Below are 22523 nucleotides of genomic sequence, written 5' to 3' on the forward strand. Positions count from 1 at the left end.
GTACATAGACCCCTGGTTCACACCTCACTTTGGTATAGATGCCTCCAGGGACTCAACTTGTCTCTCTTGCTTCCCAACCGAAAACCCCACCACTAACATGAGCGAGGTCCTAACACTGGCCTCCCTTCTTCCTGTCATGTGGCTGTGATGTCACATCCTGGCAGCTCAGTGGGTGTCTGGCTGCCCCCTGGAGGTTGCAGGTGGGTGCTGCATCTGGAGCGGTTTGAAGACCACTGTTGTCATGTCCTTTTCATACACTCTTCATTCTGTCCTCTTCATACACTCTCCCTGCACACAGTGGCAGACTTTTGTCCATGCCTGTAAACCTCCAGTGAAATATGCCCATATCAGCAGGGGAAGAAATGAATGCTATATGACCACCATTTTTGTGACTCTTTATAACATTTTTAAAAAAACAACCCTGAAACAAACTTGGTAATCTCATTCTAGATCTCCCACACTATTATCTAGGCCAAGGGTGGCCAAACTTGGTTAATGTAAGAGCCACATGGAATAAATGTCAGATGTTTGAGAGCCACAAAACATGAACGTTAGATGTTTGAGAGCTGCAAGACAAGGAAGGAAGGAAGGAAGGAGAGGTGAAAAGAAAGCAACTTTAACTTTAAATGCATTCTTCAAGCCACTGGCTGGTTTGGCTTGGCTAAGTGATTTAAAGAGACAAATGCCTTCTCTAAGCTGGCCAACCGGGTGGTGGGGGCTTCAAGAGCATGATATGTGTGAGAGAGCCGCATGTTGCTTCTGAGCCATAGTTTGACCAACCCTGATCTACACATTTTATCTCACTTCATCTCTAAAGAGCTCAGGGCAGTGTACACAGTTCTTTGTCCACTATTTTTGTCTTCACAATAACCCTGTGAAGTCCGTCACAGGCTGAAAGACTTGCCAGAGCTTAGCATTCTATCCCACACTTGCCTGATTGAATTCAGCCCTCATTGTGACCTTGGGTTAGCCATAGCTATTGCAGGAGTTGTCCTTGAAAGGGCAGCTGCTGCGAGAGCCCTCTCAGCCCCACCCAACTCACAGGGTGTCTGTTGTGGGGGGAGAAGACATAGAAGATTGTAAGGCGCTCTGAGTCTCTGATTCAGAGAGAAGGGCGGGGTATACATCTGCAGTCTTCTTCATAAGGAATCATGGAGTGCCCAGCAGACATTTCCCTTCCCCCACCCCCGCTTTCTGATGACCCTGAAGCGGGCAGAGGGCCTCCAAACTGGGGCATCCCCTGCCCTCACCTGGAGAATGGCAACCCTGGTAAGAACAAATAAAATGCGATCATAGCTTCAGGAGACAGAACTTTCCAACCATGGAGGAGAGGCATTTCTACGAAAGGCGTTGACGAGAGGAAACAGCAGAGCTTTCCTCCTTTTTTTGCAAATCCAAGTACCCCAGTCTTGCCAGCTTTCCCCCTGGCTCAGAATCAGAAATTTCTGTTTATCTAAAGAGGAGCTTTCAGTCATTGGGAAAGTCGCTTTTTTAATGCTAATCTTTGCTAATTTCTAATCCGTGGCCAAGCCTTTGCCAACATACACATTTCCCTTCCACGCATCAAGTTTTTCTTCCATCTGAAGCCAGGCCACTTTGTTGAGATCCACTTTCCCGGTTCCCTCTCGAAGCCAGCCGATTCCAGCCTCCAGCGCCAGGCATGCAGAACTGGGCCGCTCATGTTACTGTTGTGAACACAAAGACTATAAAGCACCACAATGTGTGCAAAGTAACAGAAGAATGCCCAGAGGATTGTATATTGTTGCCGCTATGCAGAGTTAGGAAACGACGTTTACTTTCTAGGCTTTGTATGACTAAGAGCTTAGAAGGGTTCTTTTGAAGCCCACTTCGGGGGAGCCGGGGGAGCTTACCACTATGTGATTGTTGCATGCACGTGGCACCTTGTTTAAACTGAGTTCTCAGCTCCAACATAAGGAGTGTTTGCATACCAAAGCTTCTAGTGTCCTGGAGAAACTGGTGGACCTCCTGATGGCACCTGGTTTTTTTGGGCCGCTGTGTATCAGAATGTTGGACTGGATGAGCCACTGGCCTGATCCAACATGGCTTCTCTTATATCCTTATGTTCAAAGAGACATAGTGGTGGGCTAGGGTTGCCAGGTCCAATGCAAGAAATATCTGGGGACTTTGGGGGTGGAGCCAGGAGACTTTGGGGGTGGAGCCAGGAGCAAGGGTGTGACAAGCATCATTGAACTCCAAAGGGAGTTCTGGCCATCACATTTAAAGGGACCACACACCTTTTAAATGCCTTCCTTCCATAGGAAATAATGAGGGACAGGGGCACCTTCTTTTGGGGCTCATAAAAATGGACCCCCGGTTCAATGTTTTTTAAACTTGGAGGGTGTTTTGAGGAGAGGCACTGGATGCTATGGTGCAAATTTGGTGCCTCTACCTCAAAAAACAACCCCCTCCCCAGATACCCAAGGATCAATTCTCCATTATACCCTATGGGAATCGGTTTCCATAGGGAATAATGGAGTGCCCAGCAGACATTTCCCTGCCCCCGCTTTCTGCCCCCCCCCCCGGAACTGGGGGATTCCAAACCGGGGGGATTCCCTGCCCTTACCTGGAGATTGGCAACAGAAGGAAGGAAGATGATGATGATGTTGATGAAGATAGATAGATAGATAGATAGATAGATAGATAGATAGATAGATAGATAGATAGATAGATAGATAGATAGATAGATAGATAGATAGATAGATAGATAGATAGATAGATAGAAAGCAACATTAACTTTAAATGCATCCTCTAAACCAGGGGTGTCAAACATGTGGCTTGGGGGCTGAATCAGGCCCCCAGAGGGCTCCCATCAGGCCACCGAGTAACTGGCTGTCATCTGCTTCCTTCTCTCTCTCTCTTGCTTCCTTCTGCATCACAGCTTGCTTTGCAAGGCTTGGCCAATCACACAGGAGCTACAAAGAAAACCTCTGTTTTCTCCATTGGCTGAGGCTCCTCCCTTGGGGAAGAATGGGGGGAAGACAGAGCTCGCTTTGCCAGGCTCTCTCATTTGCGCAGCAGAGCTACTGATCCAAGTCTCTCTTCCTTCTATTGGCTGATGCTGCTCCCCCTCCTGGCCTCCTGGGAAGGAAGGAAAGAGCCAGAGCTTCCTTTGCTCAGTTCTCTGGATCCAGTGGGAGAAATAGAAAGAAAGCACATTTAAGACTAATGAGCGCTAATGTTTTAAGGGGTTTTTTTGAAAAAAATCTTTGTGTTTGTCTGCATCCTTTTTAAAGTTTATATCTCTGCTACCTAATCTTAAATAGGTACAAACATGGGCTGGCCTGACAAGGTCTCATTTAGGTCAGATCTGGCCCTCATAACAAATGAGTTTGACGCCCCTGCTCCAGGCTGCTGACTGGCTTGGCTTAGAGAAGTGATTTAAAGCAGGGGTCCCCAACTCCCAGGCTGTGGACCGGTATCGGTCCGTGGCCTGTTAGCAACTGGGCTGTGAGTTGTAATTATTTCATTATATATTACAATGTAATAATAATAATAATAATAATAATAATAATAATAAGAAGAAGAAGAAGAAGAAGAAGAAGAAGAAGAAGAAGAAGAAGAAGAAGAAGAAGAAGAAGAAGAAGAAGAAGAAGAAGAAGAAGAAGAAGAAATTGGATTTATATCCTGCCCTCCACTCTGAATCTCAGAGTGGCTCACAATCTTCTTTATCTTCCTCCCCCACAACAGACACCCTGTGAGGTGGGTGGGGTTGAGAGAGCTCTGACAGAAACTGCCCTTTCAAGGACAGCTCTGCAAGAGCTATGGCTAACCCAAGGCCATTCCAGCAGCTGCAAATGGAGGAGTGAGAAATCAAACCCAGTTCTCCCAGATAAGAGTCTACATATTTAACCGCTACACCAAAATAAAGTGCACAATTGTATCATCCTGAAAAGATCGCCCCCACCAGTCCGTGGAAAAATTGTCTTCCACAAAACCAGTCCCTGGTGCCAGAAAGGTTGGGGACCACTGAATTAAAGAGACAAATGCCTTCTCCAAGCTGGCCAACGGGGTGGTGGGGTCTTCGAGAGCCATACAATATGTGTGAAAGAGTGAGGCTCCACCCCTCTTTTTGTCTGTTTCTGGCAAACCCCGAACAGGTAGCATATCTTTAAGTGTTGCCTTGAGACTCTTCCTGGACACAGCTGACTCCACCGGCCATCGAAATAGAGGGGCACCAAAGAAGAGGTACAAGGACTCCTTGAAGAAATCCCTTGGCACTTGTCGCATCAACCATCACCAGTGGTCTGACCTAGCCTCAGATCGCAAAGCATGGAGGCACACCATCCACCAGGCTGTCTCTTCTTTTGAGAACGCACGCATAGCTGGTCTTGAGGACAAAAGGAGATTGAGGAAGAATCGCACTGCTACAGCACCAACCCTAAATCAGACTTTTCCCTGCAGCCACTGTGGCTGGACCTGCCTGTCCCGCATTGGTCTTGTCAGCCACCAGCGAGCCTGCAGCAGACGTGGACTATTGCACCCTTCTTAAATCTTCGTTCACGAAGCCAAGCCGAGAGACTTGGCATTTAATCAGCCATCCGATTGTATCAAATGGAAAAGCCGCCACAGTTTAGTGCAGGGGTGTCAAACATGCAGCCCAAGGGCCGAATCAGACTCCCAGAGGGCTCCTATCAGCCCCCCCCCCCAAGCAAGTGGCTGTCATCTGCTTCCTCTCTTTCTTTCTTCTGCATCATGGCTTGACAATCGCACAGGAGCTACAGAGCAAAACCTCTATTTTCTCCATAGGCTGAGGCTCCTCCTACAGGGGAGGAGGGGGAAGGAGAGCTTGCTTTGCCAGGCTCTCTCAATTGCACAGCAGAGCTACTGAGCCAAACCTCTCTTCTATTGGCTGACGCTCCTTCCCCTCCTGGTCCCTTGGGGAAAAAAGGAAAGAGCCAGAACTTCCTTTGCCCAGTTCCCTGGATCCCATGGGAGAGATACCAATAAAGCACCTTTAAGACCAACAAGTGCTAATGTTTTAAGCATGTTTCATTTTAAAATATATTTAATTGTGTTTTGTTTTCAAAATATATTTAATTGTGTTTGTGTGCTTTATAAAGTTTATATCTCTGCTACCTGTCATTACATTTTAAGAAACACATGTTCCGGCCTAGCAAAGTCTCAATTATATCAGATCTGGCATTTATAATGACAAGTTAGTTCAACGCCCCTGGTTTAGTGGTTAGAATGTTGGACTAAGAGCTTAGAGATCCAGATTTGAATCCTTACTCTACCATGAATTCTTGATGGGTGGCCTTGGTCCCGTCAGGCTCTCTCAACCTGACCTACGTCGCAGGGCACTTGTAGTGAGAATAAAATGGAGGAGAGCAGAAGGATGTTGCAAGCAAGGATCTCCACTTAGGAGAAAGGAAAGGAAAGGTCCTCTATGCAAGCACCAGTCGTTTCCGACTCTGGGGTGACGTTGCTTTCACAATGTTTTCATGGCAGACTTTTTACGGGGTGGTTTGCCATTGCCTTCCCCAGTCATCTATGCTTTCCCCCCAACAAGCTGGGTACTCATTTTACCAACCTCGGAAGGATGGAAGGCTGAGTCAACCTTGAGCTGGCTACCTGAAACCCCAGCTTCCGCCAAGGATCAAACTCTGGTTGTGAGCAGAGCTTAAAACTGCAGTACTGCAGCTTTAACACTCTGCGCCACGGGGCTCTTACTTAGGAGAAAAGTAGGGCACAAATACTGAAATAAATAAAAGAGGCAATTCTCATCCCTGTGAGGTATTCCAAGCTTCCAAAAGCCTTGGCACATATTTTTCTTACCACCTTTTTCGGCAATTTCCCATCTCAGGCGATGATCCATGCTCAGGCAATGATCCATTTCCAAACCTGCTTTACTTCACCAGTGGAACACCAACCGTTTTTGAACTCCAGATAGAGCCGGAAGAATCTGTAATCTCCTGCAAGAATGGCTTTTGTTTCCCAACCTCTTGCGCCATCATCTGCCCCCTCCGCCAAACACCCCACTGGTTTTTAAGTGGGCCGTAAATGTTTTGTACCATGGCCCTGTCCCAAATATACCCCATAAACCGCATTCCCGTGCTGATCATAAGACAGGTAATAAGGCCACCTTTTTTGGAGGGGGAGGGCGTCCCACCAACTGCACAGAGGTGGTAGGGAGGAGGGATAAATGCTTATTAACACCGAGGTAGATTTTATGTGCCGATGGAAAATGTTTACTCAGCTGAAAGCAAGCCGGGTTTCGAACCCTGAGAACACCCATTAACGAAAACAAGGGCATGTCAGACGAGAGGGGGGTTCGTTCTTGGCACAGAGTGGCAACTCATTCTCCAGCACAGGTGCGAGCACGCAGGAGAAGACCGAGGCCTCAGAATCGGAGCACTCACTGTGGTAGGGTTGCCAAGTCCAATTCAAGAAATATCTGGGGACTTTGAGGGCGGAGCCAGGAGACTTTGGGGGTGGAGCCAGGAGCAAGGTTGTGACAAGCATCATTGAGCTTGAAAGGGAGCTCTGGCCATCGCATTTAAATGGACTGCTCGCCTTTTAAATGACTTCCCTCCGTTGGAAATAATGAAGGATAGGGTCACCTTCTTTAAAGGCTCATAGAATCGGACCCCCTGACCCAATCCTTTTGAAACTTGGAGGGTATTTTGGGGAGAGGCATCAGATGCTATGTTGAAAATTTGGTGCCTTTACCTCAAAAAACAGCCCCCTCCAGAGCCCCAGATACCCACAGATCAATTCTCTATTATACCCCATGGGAATCAGTCTCCATAGGGAATAATGGAGTGCCCAGCAGACATTTCCCTCCTCAGGTGGGGGCGGGAGATCCCCCAGTTTGGAGGGCCCCCCTAACTTTCTGATTATCCTGAAGCGGGGGGGCGGGGCTCCAAACTGGGGGATTCCCTGCCCCCACCTGGGGATTGGCAACCCTATCCATGCTGATGCCCCTCCCGTCCCCAAACCCCACCCTCTCCCAGATCCACCCCCGAAGTCTCCAGGTATTTTCCAACATAGACCTGTGAATCCTAGAGCTTCCTCTTTTACAACTGATCTACAGCTGACAGACACCAGCTTCCCTGGAGAAAATGGCTGGTTTGAAGGGTGGACTCTGTGGCACTGGACCATGCTGAGGCCCCTCCCCTCCCCAAAGCCCACCCTCTCCCAGATCCACCCCTAAAGTCTCCAAGTACTTTCCAACACAGACCTGGCAACCAACGTTCTGTCTAAGCTGCAGAGTCTTGTGAGCAAAAATTCTACTTCGTGAGCTACTGGTTTCAAAGCTGTGAGCTGCTGCATAAATTAGTGTGCTCTGGGGCCATCCTTCCTGAGCTAAGACAAAAAATGTGTGAACAGGAGACTAAAAATCTGTGAGCCAGCTCACGCTAACTCAGCTTAGAGGGAACACTGCTGGCCACCCTGCTCCTGCAGCCGCCATTTTGTGGCTGTGCCCACCACACTGAAGAAGAAGAAGAAGACTGCAGATTTAGAACCCGCCCTTCTCTGGCTTACAATCTCCTATATCTTCTCCCCCCACAACAGACACCCTGTGAGGTGGGTGGGGCTGAGAGGGCTCTCACAGCAGCTGCCCTTTCAAGGACAACTCCTGCGATAGCTATGGCCAACCCAAGGCCATTCCAGCAGCTGCAAGTGGAGGAGTGGGGAATCAAACCCGGTTCTCCCCGGTTAAGTCCACGCACTTAACCACTACACCAAACTGGCTCTCTGTGACAGAATTACAAAGGCGCCCCCAGGCTGAAAAAGTTTGGGGACCCCTGAAGAATGTTTGCTGGGTTTGCAAAAAGACTTAGAATCATTATCCTCCGGTAATCAGCACGACCGGCGTGCCTTGCAATCGTTATAGGCTTCCAGTCAATATCGTAAAAGTAATCTTATGAACTACTTTAATGCCCTACAGTATAAACTTGTTTACTTAAATTCATTTATATAACTCCATGCGTGCTGCTACAGCCTCAGCCATAAATATTCCACCATCCGTGTACAGCAAACTTGGGCTGTTTGGTCAGCAATTTAATTAGTTTTTCCAGATGTTTTCTTTCTAGCATTTCCTTGCTTGCATTACAGGTGTAAAAACAAAAGCTGTATTTGAACAGACAAAGTCTCACATAGCATTTCTGATATTTAATTGAGGTGTGCAGCTAACTGCACTGTGCCCTAGGCAACCTTTTTTGGCATTTGTCCATCATAATATGTTGAAAAGCAGTGCAACGCTTTAAAAATAAAATACAGATTGCTGTGAATTCATTCTGTCTTACCGGAAGGTATTTCATAATGGTATGTTTTTCTGGAAGCTGTATGATAAATAAAAAGCCTGCATTTGTCTCTGTGGAAGCTTGCTGGACAATCTTGAGCCAGACGCACATTCTCAGCTGACCTGACAAAATGAAGAAGGGGAGAACGTTGTAAGCCTTTGGAAAATGGAGTATTAGCAGAAGAAGAAGAGGAGGAGAAGGAAGAAGAGGAGGAGCTCTGCTTACGACCTGAGTTCGATCCCCAGCGGAAGCTGGGCTTTCAGGTAGCCGGCTCGAGGTTGACTCAGCCTTCCATCCTGAGGTCGGTAAAATGAGTACCCAGCTTGCTAGGGGGAAAGTGTAGATGACTGGGGAAGGCAATAGCAAACCACCCCGTAAAAACGTTGTGAAAACAACGTCACCCCAGAGTCGGAAACGACTGGTGCTTGCACAGGGAACCTTTACTTTCCTATACTCTGAATCTCAGAGTCTCAGAGCAGTCACAATCTCCTTTACCTTTCCCCACCCACCCACAACAGTCACCCTGTGAGGTGGGTGGGGCTGAGAGAGCTCTCGCAGCAGCTGCCCTTTCAAGGACAACTCCTACAAGAGCTATGGCTGACCCATGGTCATTCCCGCAACTGCAAGTGGAGGAGCAGGGAATCAAACCCAGTTCTCCCAGATAAGAGTCTGCGCACTTAACCACTACACCAAACTAGCTTTCACATAAAGAATCAATGTGTGGTTTTTTTAAATACTCAGGGATTCAGGTGACACAGTAAATGTTCTTGTTTGCTACTCGTTTGCCAGTTTGGTGTAGTGGACAGCCAGGTTTGATTCCCCACCTCACCACATGCGCCTGGGCGGTGTGAGCTTGAGACAGTCACAAGTACTCACAGAGCTGTTCTGTCCAAGACCAGTTCTCTTAGACCTCTCTCAGCCCAACCTACCTCACTGGCAATACTCCCTCTAAGCTGTGGAGTCTTGTGAGCAAAAATTCTACTTCCTGAGCTACTGGCATTAAAGTGGTGAGCTACTGCATCAAAAATGTGTGAACCAGAGGCTAAAAAAAAAAGTGAGCTAGCTCACACTAACTCAGGCTCAGTTTAGAGGGAACACTGCTCACAGGGTGTGAGGAGGGGAGGGGATTCCTTCAGGTAGTGAAGGGCAGGGTATAAATCCAATCTCTTCTTCTCTGTGGTATATTTGCATTTGTGAAACCTCCCTTCACTTATTGATCATAGGGCTGCCGATTCCCAGGTGGGGGCAGGGGATCCCCCGGTTTGGAGGCCCTCCCCCCACATCAGGGTCATCAGAAAGTGGAGGGAGGGGAGGGAAATGTCTGTTGGGAACTCTATTATTCCCTATGGAGACTTATTCCCTTAGGAAATAATGGAGAATTAATCCTCAGGTATCTGGGACTCTGGGGGAGGCTGTTTTTTGTAGCAGATGCACCAAATTTTCAATATAGCATCCAGTACATCTCCCCAAAATACCCCTCAAGTTTCAAATAGAGTGGACCAGGGGGTCCAATTCTATGAGCCCCAAAAGGAGGTGCCCCTATCCATTATTTCCTATGGAAGGAAGGCATTTAAAAAGGTGTGCAGTCCCTTTAAATGTGATGGCCAGAACTCTCTTGGAGTTCAGTGATGCTTGTCACACCCTTGCTCCTGGCTCCACCCCCAAAGTCCCCAGATATTTCTTGAAATGGACTTGGCAACCCTAAGTGATCATGATGTGCACAGCCAGAAAATAATTTGCCTTGCGAAAATAGGACGTAATGAGGGTTGCCTGTTCCAAGTTGGGGAATACTTGGAGATTTGGGGGATGGAGCCCTGAGAGGTCAGAGTTTGGGGAAGGGAGGGACTTTCATGGAGTGTGATGTCCTAGAGTCCACCTTCCATAGCGGCCGTTTTTCCCCAGGTGAATTGATGTTTGTTGCCTGGAGATCAGTTGTAATCCCAGGAGATCCAGTCACCCCCAGCTGGAGGTTTGCAACCCTAAAAGTAACCCTGCATAAGGATCACAGCCAGCATGGCACAGGACCAAAGGCTTGGGTTTGGATGTATGAAACCTAAATTCGAGCCCTACCTTTTTTTAAGGAGCCTAAAATTTATATTCTCTCAGGGCTATTTTTGTAGGAAAAGCCCAGCAGGAACTCATCTGCATATTAGACCACACCCCCTGATGTCACCATTGTTTCACATAGGGCTTTTTTGTAGAAAAAGCCCAGTAGAAACTTGTGTCTTGCATTTCAGTCCTGAAATTACAACACAGCGGACGCTACGGAGGTGACCAGTGGACTTCGCAAATACGCTCCGCCAATGTAGCTCTGCAAATACGCTCTGCCAATCAAGATCTGTGGCGGGAAGTTTAACTGGCTAGGATTGGACCTGGCCAGACTGAGGGTTGTTCCGGGCTATGTATATAATTGGGACCCGGCCCGCGTTGCCTTGCTTTGTGATGTACTCGCTAATAAAATATGTTGCCTTCAACACGTCTCGTCACTCAGTACATTACAGTGGCGATGAAGGTGGGATTCTAGCCAGGTAACTCCACAAGCGGGACTTCACTGACCTGGCCGGAAACGAGGAAGGCACGCATTCGAGGGAGACGGAAGCAACCACCGCTGCCACCATGGCTAACCCAAGTGGGACAACGGGCCACCTTGCAGAGTTTGACCCCGCCAACCCCGATAGGTGGGAGACCTACACGGAGCGGGTCGACTGCTACCTACGAGCGAACATGATTACAGATGACAGCCGTAAGAGAGAAGTGCTCCTGAGTGTCTGCGGGGAGGTCACATTCAAGATCGCAAAGGGTCTCTCAGCCCCTGCGAAGATCATGGAGAAAACGTACAAGGAGATAGTCAGACTCCTGACCAGGCACTTCTTGCCCCAGCCTTCCATCATCGCTCGCCGATTCCTCTTCCACAAGAGGGATCAAGGGGCAGAAGAGACAGCTGCCATCTACCTGGCCGCCCTCCGCCAAATCGCAGGGAACTGCAGCTTCGACAAGCTAGAGGAAGCCCTGAGGAATAGCTTCGTCTGGGACCTCCGAGATGAAAGACTGCAGCAAAAGCTCTTTGCAAAGGAAGAGCTCACCCTCCAACTCGCCTTCAACGAAGCCACCACGTTCAAGAGAGCAACCAAAGCTTACAACAACCCGCGAGCGGAAGCCGTCCACCAGGAGGAGATGGCACTGGGCAACCCAGAGGAGGAGGAAGCAAACCAGCTACGTCGCCAACCAGGAATGGGGCCCAGAGTACCCATGCGGCCATGAGTGACAGAGAGACCAGCCAACACCAAGTGCGCCAGCTGTGGGGATCCACACAAGCACCGGGACTGCCCCTACCGCAACGTGGACTGCAGGAACTGCGGAAGAGTGGGCCACATAGCACGGGCTTGCCGGGCCAAGGCCACCCGCAGACGCCAGTCCACCAACCATGACTCGACCGATGCCTACTCGACCGCATTGACTAGCCTGCAGGTAGTGAACTTGCCCCTCACCACCCCAGATAAGGTCAGGGTGTCGGTCCTAATCGAGGGCGCTCCATGCCTGATGGAGCTGGACTCGGGCTCCTCCATCTCCATAATTTCAGAGGAGTCTCTAAGAAAACTTTGTCCCCGTGGCCGGCCCCGGCTGCGACTGGCGGACTTCATACTGCGGGACTTCCAAAAAAACCCTGTACAGATTTTGGGTTGGGCCACTGTAAGGGTAGAGTTTAAGAACTTTAAGGGCAAGCTGGACATTTTCGTGGTCACCACATTACTGGGGCTGGCCTGGTTTCGACCTCTGGGTATTCAAATAGTGGGGGTGCAGCAGTTGCGAACGCAAAATTTCGAGCACATGTGCCGGGAATTCCCGGAAGTGTTTGATGGGTCCCTGGGGTGCTACGTTACCCCTCAATCCCCACGTGAGACCGATAAGGCTGAAGGCCAGGCGAGTTCCGTTCGCTCTTAAACCAAAAATAGAAGCGGAGCTGGACCGCCTCACAGCCCAGGGAGTGCTAGAACCGGTATCCTATGCTCAACGGGAAACACCCATAGCACTCCAGTGAAGCCGAATGGAGATGTGCGCATATGCGCTGATTACAAGTGCACAATAAATAAGGCACTTCAGGACAACCTATACCCCATTCCGGTGGTCAGCCACGTACTGGCAGCCCTAGCAGGCTCTAAGGTTTTTGGGAAACTGGACTTGGCCCAGGCGTACCAGCAACTCCCGGTGGATGCCGAGACAGCAGAAGCCCAGTCCATTGTGACTCACAGGGGAGCTTTTCAGGTGTGGCGGTTGCAATTTGGGGTTAGTGTGGCTTCGGGGATTTTTCAGAGCATAATGGATGCTCTTCTCAAAGGGATCCCCGGAGCGCTGCGGTTTTTTGATGACGTTTTGATCGCCGCCCCGGATGCTGAGGAGTTCAGCAGCCATCTGCGTGAGGTACTCTGCCGTTTCCAGGCGGCGGGACTTAAAGTAAAGCGGGAGAAGTGTTCCCTCGGGGTGTCGAGGGTAGAGTTCTTGGGGTTTGCAGTAGACGCCACGGGAATCCACCCAACAGCTGACAAGACCAGGGCTATTGTCCATGCCCCAGCCCCCACGTGCAAGACGGAGTTACAAAGTTTCTTGGGATTATTAAATTTTTATCATTCATTTTTGCCCCACAAAGCGGCCATCGCAGAACCCCTTCATAGGCTCCTCGATAAAAACGCCTCGTGGGTCTGGGAAAAGAAGCAGGCCGCTGCTTTTCAGGCAGTCAAGGACCTCCTAGTTTCCAATGATGTGCTCCACCATTTTGACAAATCCTTACCAGTGATTCTGGCTTGCGATGCTTCCCCGTATGGGGTGGGCGCCGTTCTGGGGCACCAACTCCCAGACGGGAGGGAGGTTCCCGTGACCTATTATTCGAGGACCCTGACCCCCGCAGAGCGCAACTATGCCCAGATAGACAAGGAGGCCTTGGCAATAGTGGCGGGTGTGCATAAATTCAACAACTACCTGTACGGTAGGCGTTTCATGATCGCCACAGACCATAAGCCGCTACTGGACCTCCTCGCCCCAGACCACCAGACACCGCAAATTCTGTTACAGCGTGTCCTGCGGTGGAACCAGTACCTCAACTCGAACACATATGCCCTGGTCCACCACCCTGGCAAAGATATAGGACATGCGTATGCCCTCAACCGCCTGCCGCTGCCCAATATGGACTCAGATCCTGCCCCCGCCCACCATGTGATGCTTATAGAGACTCTACCAGAGAGGCCCCTCCACGCTGCCGAGGTAGCTAGGGCCACGGGTAGAGACCGCATCCTCGCACGCATTTTAGACTGGGTGGGAAGGGGGTGGCCCACAGGCAAACTGGACACAGAATTCAGGGCATTCGCATCACGCAGAGAAGAACTGTCCAGGCACAAGGCGTGCCTTCTCTGGGGTATCAGGGTGGTGGTTCTCCCCACATCGCAGAAGCAAGTGCTGGAAGCCCTACACGAAACACACCCGGGGATAGTGCGCATGAAGGCCCTGGCATGTAGCTATGTATGGTGGCTGGGAATGGACGAGGAGATAGAAGGGTGGGTTTGAAGGTGCCAACCCTGCCAAGAGTTCCGACCTGATCCGCCCAGTGCCCCTGTCCACCGCTGGGAGTCCAACAGGAGGCCGTGGTCCCGGTTACACCTAGACTTTGCGGGGCCATACCAGGGCCAAATATTCTTTATCTTAGTCGATGCATACACCAAGTGGTTGGAAGTGATTCCCGTAGCTTCAACCTCCACCGCGGCGGCAATTAGAGCCTTGCGAAGGGTCTTCTGCACTCATGGGATTCCCGAGACCCTCATCACGGACAATGGGACTGCTTTCACCTCCCGGGAATTCCAGGAGTTCTTGAATTGGTACCTCATCCAGCACATTCGGTCCACCCCTTTCCATCCAGCCACCAATGGCCAAGCAGAGTGCATGGTGCGCACCACTAAAGATGCCCTGGGTCGCATTGCACAGGGAGATTGGAATCACCGCCTGGCAGCCTTCCTATTTGATAACAGAATCACCTCCAACCCCATCACTGGGTTAAGCCCTGCCGAGTTACTAATGGGGAGGAAGTTGATCACGAGGCTAGACAGGTTGCATCGTGACTGAGCTATGGACCTCCGCAGTTCCCCCCAAACCAGGAAAGCTGCTAGGGGATTCTTTCCAGGGGATCCGGTATACGCAAAAAACTTTGCAAGCGGGCCGGAGTGGTTAACCGCTTGGGTGCTGCGGGTCACCGGGTCCCGCTCCTACGAGGTCTCGTTGGAAGGGGGCCTGATCCTAAGGAGGCATATTGACCAGCTGCGCTGTCGCACATTGCTGGAAGAACCAACAGCGATCAGGGAAGCAGGAAGGGGGGGAGTACTAACAACAACACCCCCGGAAGCTGCCCAGCCTATGCCAGCTGCACCGACTATGCGGGCGAAAGAGCACCACAGCGGAGGGAGCCCCCCCCCCCAGAGAGGAGATTCCGGAACAGCAACAGGCGACGGACAGCCCTTTTCCGGTGTCACCCCACCACGAGGAACCAGCTGCCCTGCCAACCACGGCGGCCGCTCCAATTCCCCAAATAACCCCAAGGAGGTCGACCCAGGAACGCAGGGCGCCAGCCTACTTGAAAGACTTTGTGTCTTGAACTAGGGGGGGAGGAGTGTTGTGTCTTGCATTTCAGTCCTGAAATTACAACAAAGCGGATGCTATGGAGGTAACCAGTGGAAATCCCCTGGTCCCCGGATGTAGCTCCGCAAATACGCTCTGCCAATCAAGATCTGTGGCAGGAAGTTTAACTGGCCAGGATTGGACCTGGCCAGACTGAGGGTTGTTCCGGGGTATGTATATAATCGGAACTCAGCCCGCGTTGCCTTGCTTTGTGATGTACTCGCTAATAAAGCATGTTGCCTTCAACACGTCTCGTCACTCAGTACATTGCAGAACTCATCTGTATATTAGGCCACACACCCTGACACCAAGCCAGCTGGAACTACGTTCCTGTTCAAAAAAAAAGCCCTGTATTCTCTTAATTTAACTGTAGCCATGAAATTAAAAGACACTTGCTCCTTGGGAGAACAGCTATGACAAACCTAGGCAGTATAATAAAAAGTAGAGATATCACCCTGCGAACAAAAGTCCGTATAGTCAAAGAGATGGTATTCCCAGTAGTGATGTAGGGCTGTGAGAGCTGGACTGTAAGGAAGGCCGAGCGCAGAAGAATAGATGCTTTCAAGCTGTGGTGCTGGAGAAGACTCTTGAGAGTCCCTTGGTCTGCAAGAATATCCACTCAGTCAGTCCTAAGGGAAATCAACCCTGACTGTTCCCTGGCAGGTCAGATGCTGAAGCTCAAATACTTTGGCCACCAAATGAGAAGGGAGCACTCACTGGAGAAAACACTGATGCTGGGAAAGACAGAAGGCAAAGAAGAAGGGGATGGCAAAAGAGGAGATGGCTGGACAGCATTACTGATGTAACAAACATGAATCTGAGCAGACTTCAGAGGATGGTGGAAGACAGGAGGGCCTGGCGTGACTTTGTTCATGGGGTCGCAAAGAGTCGGACTCGACTGTGCAACTGAACAACAACAACAACAGAGATTATGTATCTATTTGTGCAATGACCAACGAAGTTTTATCTGTATCTGAAGAAGTGTATCTGTGTCTGAAGAAGCGTGCTTGCACACGAAACCTTATACCTTGGATAAAACTTTGTTGGTCTTAAAGGTGTCACTGGACTCAAATTTTGTTCAAGAACACTGTGAGGCTGGCTAGGCAGACAGAGGGCTCCTCGTCCAACTCTTTTACATTCATAAGACAGACTGATAGGCACTTGTGAGTCTCCTCCTGAACTGGAAAACAGAGATAACGTGGCATATAAACCACAGGCAATAAATAAGAAACCATGTTTAAAATGAACAGGTCATAAATTCCCTAGATCCTGCTGCAGCTAAAACTGCAAAAACGTCCTAGGATAGCTTAAAAATATATTCACATGGGTAGCCATGTTGGCCTGAAGCAGCAGAACAACGTTTGAGTCCAGCGGTACCTTTAAGACCAACAAAAGTTTATTCAAGGTAAATGTTTTCATGTGCATGCACACTTCTCCAGAAATTTCTGTCTGAAGTATCTGGACTTCTATCTGAGGACATGTGCACCCACCTGAAAGCTCATACTTTCCGATGTACCAGTTCTCCTCTTATTAAAGTAACATGATAGTTGGAAATAGATAGATCCAAGTGGGCAGCTGTGTTGGTCTGAAACAGTTGAACAAAGCAGGAGTCAAGTTGCACCTTTAAGACCAACCAAGTTTTATTCAGAACGTAAGCTTTCGTGTGCGCTCTAAGCACACTTCAGGTGTTTTTACACTGGCAGTTTGCGACTCTCTATCTCCACATTGTAAACTCACCTTTTACATTACATAACGTTCTCATAACTGTTTCACATCGTTGCTTCCCAAGGCATTTAAATTTGTTTCAGTGAGATGGGTTTCGACACCACTGCAAAAGCATTTTTCTCAAGACTAGTTTTGGTCTGGTCTTTTCTCTACGGGCGTTTCAAACTTGTATTGTAAAAGTTTTCCTGCATTTTAAAAGACTCCTCCAAAAGCCACCACAAGGTGTAGTAATTTGCATGAGAACTGACAGCACTTGAAATTTTTACATATTATTGCTTGCCTCATCTAGTGATTTAAATTTGTATTGTTTTTACAGTGTTGACACGATTTCCAAGCAATCACATACATTTAACGAAGCACTGGTATTCCGGCTGCCCTCTGATCAGAGACCCCCCCCCCTCCAAATTGAAACGCTTAAATGTAAAAGGAAAATAATTAAAGCGTAACAGTGGCAGGCGATTTGAAGACTCTAAAACTCTGGATCAAACTGAATGTAAAAACACCCAAATCAGATGAAGGAATCAGGTACTTAATCCCCTCATCTGATGAAGTGTGCTTAGAGAGCACACAAAAGCTTACGTTCTGAATAAAACTTGGTTGGTCTAAAAGGTGCAACTTGACTCCTGATTTGTTCAGTTGGAAATAGTCTCCAAAAGCTCTTAAATAATTTTTGAACAATTAATAAATAATTTTTGAACAATTATTTTAAATAATTTTTGAACAATTAATAAATAATTAACTTTGACAAATAGTTCGTTATGCTCAATCTATATTAGTGTAGAGAATACAGATATTATATAGTGGCAAAGATCTGCTCTTGATTTCTCACTTTGGAACCCGTTCATATTGACATAAAGTAATGTGCTTTTGTTTTTAGCCCTGGTTGTGAGCAAGCAAGTTACTATTATAGATATATAGTGTATACTCATCTTACCCATTTATGTTTACTTTTAATATTTTTAAAACCATTCAGTCAGGTTTTTTTTTCTCTTGTTTGTCTCTTTGTTTTTCGCCTTTGGATAAACATTTTGCATCAGAGATAAATAGTTCAGATTTATACTATAAATATTAGAACGGTATAACAGTTTAAAAAGCTATAAAAGGACTGTAGAATTTAATGGTAACATTTGGTTAAAGCTCAAAGACTTGCAGGTAGAAGAAATCTGATATCTTGTTTTGTTGTGGAAAGGTAACTGATATATTTTTTGCTTTTCCTTTGTTTTTTCTGTTTTGCCCCTTCTTTTTTTCTTCTGTACCCCCTTTCTTATTCTTAAAACCAATAACAAGTTAAAATGCGAAATCTCATACTTTGAATAAACTTTTGTTGGTCTTAAAGGTTCCACTGGACTAAAAAGATTCAAGGATAAAACAGGAATAATAAGCTTAGTTTCTAGGAGCTGATCTGTTTGGGAATACCTTTAAAACTGATACCTTTAAATACCTATACCTTTAAAACTTTCTTGGTCTTAAAAGGTGCCACTGCACTAAAAAATATCCCAACGTAATAGCTGTGTTGGTGCAAAATAATAAAGAGCACCTAAGACAGGGGTGGCCAAACTTGCTTAATGTAAGAGTTACACAGAATAAACGTCAGATGTTTGAGAGCCATAAGACATGAGCATCAGATGTTTGAGGAAGGGAGGGAGGAATGAAAATAGATGGGGAGAGAGAGGTGGAAAGAAAACAACCTTAACTTTAAATGCCTTTGCTAAGCCGCCAGCTGGCTTGGTTCAGATAAGTGATTTAAAGAGAGAAATGCCTTCTCCAATCCAGCCAACAGAACGGTGGGGGCTTTGAGAACCAAACAATATGTGTGAAAGAGCCCATTTCTGAGCCACAGTTTGGCCACCCCTGACCTAAGACTAACAAATTTTATTGTAGCATAAATTTATGCTCGAAAGCTTATGCTACAATAAAGTCTGTTAGTCTGATGAAGAGAGCTGTGTTTCTCAAAAGCTTATGCTATAATAAAAGTCGTTAGTCTTAAAGGTGTTACATGGACTCTTTACTATTTTAAAATTTACTGTATTTTGTGTGGTGATTTTCAGTGTCTGAGAAGTATTAGCAGAAGGACTTATTTGCAGGCATGGGAAGAACTCGACTGCAAAAAGACTGCCGTGTTTTTATTTTGTTTTTATTTTCTTTCATCACGGGGCTCGAGCTAATATCTCGCCACTGCTTCTGCGCTGGGGCTGAAGCGAAGCGAAGGGGGGGGGGGGTCTTGCGCATGCGCTCAACGCTCTTTCTCGCTTCTGTCCTCGCCGCGACTGAAGTAGAAGTAAAAAAACGAAGCCGTGTGAGGGAGTGAAAGAAGGCGCATGCGCGCAGCTCTGCCCCAGGCGTTATATCAACGCACTTGCGCAGTCTGCCGGCTCTGTGTGCGAGCGGATCCCTCAGTGCGGGCCTGGGGGTAAGAGGAGGGCCGGGCGGGAGCGGCGCTGGAGGGCGGGTGCGCGTGTGGCCGGTTGGGGGCGCCCGAGCCACGGCGCTGCTTGGGGGTAGGGAGCGGCGAGGGATGGTGGAGGGGGGGCACATACCAGCAGCCCCCGTCTGAGTCGCTGCGAGGAGATTATTTCCATTGATTTACTTGGTTTGTACCCCGCCTTTCTCCCCAGTGGGGACCCCAGGCGGCTTACAGCATTCTCTTTGCCTCCATTTTATTCCTTAAAGTATAGTAGAGTGGGAAGGTACGCCTGGCCCAAGCCTCCATAGCAGTGTGGGGATTTGCACCTGCCTCTCCCCCAGTTTTTTGGATTGCAGTAGCGTGGGTCTGTATATCTCTCCAGGAGTGGGTCTGTATATTACCAACCCCCCTTCGGGAGGATTTGAACCTTGGTCTCCTTAAGCCTGGTCCAGTGTTTTAGCCACTTCAGTAGGCTGGGTCTATATATTATTTTCCCCCTTTTGTGTGTGTGTGGGGGGGGGATTTTGAACCTTGGTCTCCCCCAGCCTGGTGCAGTATTTTAGCCACTGCGGTAAGTTGGGTCTGTATATTATTTTCTCCCGTTTGGGGTGGGTTAGGAATTTGAACCTTGGTCTCCTCCAGCCTGGTCCAGTATTTTAGCCGCTGCAATCGTCTGGGTCTGTATATTATTTTCCCTCTTGGGAGGGAATTTGAACCTTGCACTCTCTTGCACAAATATTGTGTTCCAATATCTAAGCCACTGCTGTAGGATGGATCTGTATATTATTTCCCCCCTTTTTAAAATGATGGCTTTGTATATCTGTTAGTCTTCCAGGTGCCTTCTGGCTTTGGGGGCATTTTTTAAAAAATATTTCACCTTCAAGGTGATGAGTTTCCACAACAACCCTGTGAGGTCAGCCAGGCTGAGAGTAAGTGACTGAGGTTGGAAGGGGAGCTCGGTTGCGCTGTGCCTCCTCTCAGGAAGGGAAAGTGGTACTCGGGGGTTTTGTTGTGAGCTGAGAGCAGAAACAAAAATGGGAGTTGTCTCAGCTTGCTTTAAAAACCAATGGAAAAAAATTCTTGGAGGACACAAGCTTTTGCGAGGAGCATCTCGAAAAGGTGCAGCTGATAAAAGAGGGTCAGACTCTCCTTAAACTTATGGTGTGGAGGAAAAAAACCCTTCCTCTTAAAGTGTTGCTGCTAAAAGAACTAAAGAGATCTGATTTAGGGGAGCTATTGATGAAGCTAGTGGAGCTTGTGGGGAAATTATGCTGGAGTAAGAAAATTTAGTATCCTTCAAGGCGCCTCAAGACCAAACTCCCTCTAAGCTGTGGAGTTTTGTGGGCAAAAATTCTACTTTTGTGAGCTACTGGCATGAAAGTTGAGAGCTGCAGTATGAATTAATGTGTTCTGGGGCCATTTTTCCCTAAGGTAAGACAAAAATGTGTGAGCCGGAGGCTAAAAAACCATGAACTTGCTCATGCTAACTCAGCTTAGGGGGAACACGGCTCAAGACTCTTGCTGGGCTCTGCTGTGGCGGATGAACATGGCTGACCCTCTAAGGCAGGGGTCCTCAAACTACGGCCCGCGGGCCAGATGCGGCCCGCTGAGGACGTTTACGCGGCCCGCCGGGTTATGGCAAAATCAGACCGGAAGTGGCGTTCGACCTAAACTCGCGTTAGCAATGCACACTTCCGGCACTGGGCTGAGGTGGCGGAGACAGAGTGTGAGGTGATACTGAGGTGAGGTGAGTTCCCAGGCCAGGGTGTGTGGTGTCGGGAAGGGGAGAGAGATGCAGAAGACGGAGAACTGATGGCCCGCGGCCTTGTACAGTAACGGCAGTCCAGCCCTCCAACAGTCTGAGGGACAGTGAACTGGCCCCCTATTTAAAAAGTTTGAGGACCCCTGCTCTAAGGAATACCTTCAATAAAACTTGGTCTTAAAGGTGCCACTGGACTTCAACTTTGTTCCTCTAAGGAACTGTAACTGTTGCCTGCCTACTTCATGGCCGGTGCGTGGGAGGAGGCCAAGTAGGTGGCCGCCTAGGGCACCACCTGTCCTAGGGGCGCCACCAGGCACCCCCTCTCCCCACATGCAGCGTGTGTGCTCCTCGGAGCCTGCCTTCCCCCAATGGAAAGCAGGCTTCATGGAGCGCAGATGCTACCCAACCAGTTTTGTGATCCCCGGGTCTGTTACAGACCCAGGAAACGCAAAAGCAGATGGCACCTGCACAGTGCACTCTCCAGAGCCTGGCAGGGATAAATTAGCCAAATGTAAAAGCTGAAGAAGAGTCAATTACAGTTTCTAAAAACTGGCTCCTGTTGAAGTTGCATGCTGCCACTCATCCTTCCTACTCCACTTTAACAGAGCCATAGGGTGGGAGCCATAGCTCAGTAGTAGAACATCTTCCTTGCATGCGCAAGGTCTTGTCACTGGCACCTCCAGCTAAAGGGTCAAGTAGTAGTCTCACAATTTTTATTGCGTAGTCTCACAATTTTTATTGCGTAGTCTCACATTTTTTTTTTTAATTCAAGTTTCTTCATTTCTCCTACAATTCTTTTTTAAATTTCGGGGAGGCACTAGTGGGCAACTCGCCTAGGGCTTCAAAAACCCTAGCACTGGCCCTACCAAGGTTCAGGCTGATTCTTATCCCTGGGGGGTTTTCTGGGCAGCTCTGAGCCATGGAAGCCCTCGGTGGTAAAGAAGGGAGGGAGAGGATTTGCTACACCTCTAATTACTAATATTTATCATGGAGTGCATATTGTGGGAAACTGTGTTGTCTTACAGGAGTTCAGAAGGGGTTGGTCATGGGGTAATGAAACAATTGTTTCATGAGATGAAACAATGCGAGGGGCAGGGCTTGTAACCTCGGCTGTGGGAAGCTTGTGGTTAAGGATGCTGTTTTGGAAGATGTTGGGGAAACAGTTTGTCGTTCACTTCAGGCCACCAAGGAAGTAGTCTCCCCCTCTGCCTCCCCCCTGACCCTTTAAGTAACCTTTCCTTCCTCTTGCATGCAACTTCCAACTTGAAAGTGAATTCTAAAGGAGTTTTCAGACATCAGGTTGAAACAGAAGAAGACTGCAGATTTATACCCTGCTGTTCTCTCTGAATCAGAGACTCAGAGCGGTTCACAATCTCTTTATCTTCTCCCCCCACAACAGACATCCTGTGAGGTGGGTGGAGCTGAGAGAGCTCTCACAGCAGCTGCCCTTTCAGTCACAACTCTTGTGAGCTCTAGGGCTGACCCAAGGCCATTCCAGCAGCTGCAAGTGGAGGAGTGGGGAATCAAATCTGGTTCTCCCAGTTAAGAGTCCGTGCACTTAACTACTACACCAAATTGGCTCTCAATAGATTCAAATCCAGTAGTGCTGTAGAATAGATTCAAGTCCAGTAGCACTGTAGAAACCAAGATTGAGGGGGTATCAGCTTTTGGAAACCATAGCTCTCTTTAATCAGATACCCTCCAAAGA

General features: G+C 48.4%; 1 protein-coding gene across 3 annotated transcripts in view; it reads left to right on the plus strand.

The window, feature by feature from the left end:
* Window positions 1-19019: 19019 nt before the first annotated feature.
* The window catches only part of TBC1D24 (TBC1 domain family member 24), a 38784-nt gene continuing 35280 nt past the window's right edge, over window positions 19020-22523 (plus strand). For 2 of the 3 annotated variants that reach the window (XM_060260678.1, XM_060260679.1), the window contains exon 1: window positions 19020-19059. The gene's annotated coding sequence lies outside the window, so the exon portion shown is untranslated. Of the gene's footprint in view, window positions 19060-19133; window positions 19240-22523 lie in introns of those variants that run through there. The other variant, XM_060260680.1, reaches the window with a different exon arrangement.

This window comes from Heteronotia binoei, chromosome 20 (assembly GCF_032191835.1).
Source record: "Heteronotia binoei isolate CCM8104 ecotype False Entrance Well chromosome 20, APGP_CSIRO_Hbin_v1, whole genome shotgun sequence".
Classification (NCBI taxonomy): Eukaryota; Metazoa; Chordata; class Lepidosauria; order Squamata; family Gekkonidae; genus Heteronotia; species Heteronotia binoei.